Below are 1,103 nucleotides of genomic sequence, written 5' to 3' on the forward strand. Positions count from 1 at the left end.
AGGATCAGTCTAAGGTGGTGAAAGTGGCAGTAGTGAGGGAGCACTCTAGTCAAGATATGGAACCCTTTCATTATTCCAGAAAGCTACCTTGCAGTCCTCTTCAGTGAACAGCACCTTCTTTACCCTCCACCCTACTCTCACTGCTGTCACCATAAATACATTCCGTGTGGTTAAGTGGACTCATGCAGTTTACACTTCTTGTGTCCTACTTTCCCCACGTTTGAGAGATTCAATCATGTTTTATCAGTATTTTGTTCCCTTTTATTTGCTGAGTTGTATCCCATTCTATGAATAGACCATAACTTACCCAGTTATTGCCACTCTTTGGCTATTAGGAATGCAACCACTATTAATACACATATAACATAGTTTTGTTGACGTTTGCATTTATTTGGGGTAAATCTCTAAGAATGGAATTGTTAAGTAGTAGAATAAACCTATGCTTATCTTCATACTGAACAGCTAAAGTTTTCCAGAGTGGCTGGCCAATTTATTACTGCCAGCCATATCTGAGGACTCCTAGTTGGGACCCTGTGGTAACAGCCCTGGAGAGGATGGGAACAAGGGTGGACTCGAATAGTTCTGGTGGGCATTCCTGGGACCTGGGATTGGCAGGCCAAGCTTCCCTGTCTCCACCCCTTGGGGTCATCAGGTGCCAGACTGCCTATTGTTATCTACTGGGAGATGCCCTCGGGCGTTGTCCCCAGCCCCAGTGAGTGCCAAGTGCAGTTTAGCCATGCCATTATAGAACAAATGCCAGGGGTGGGGTACCCAAAATCCTGGGTCTGACCAAGGGTAACTTTAAACCCGACAATGCCCTGATGGGGCTGGATTTCCGGGCACAGCATGACCTGCTGGCCCTGACAATGATGAAGGGCTGTGATCAGGGTCTTGTGGGTTGGGGCACAGGCCAGAATCCCATGTTCTGCCGACCCCACATCCCCACTGAGCTGGTAGCTACCATGTAGCAGATACTATGAATGCTACCACTACCACCCCACCTCAGCCGGACACGGCCCCCTGTCGATCTGTGTTTATGCCCCTGTGTCTGTGTGGGCCACAAACAATGCTGGGACATGAGAAAGAGACATGCAAGCTGTGGG

Source organism: Pteronotus mesoamericanus, unplaced genomic scaffold (genome assembly GCF_021234165.1).
Source record: "Pteronotus mesoamericanus isolate MK-2021 breed Mesoamerican mustached bat unplaced genomic scaffold, CSHL_Meso_final contig_173, whole genome shotgun sequence".
NCBI lineage: Eukaryota > Metazoa > Chordata > Mammalia > Chiroptera > Mormoopidae > Pteronotus > Pteronotus mesoamericanus.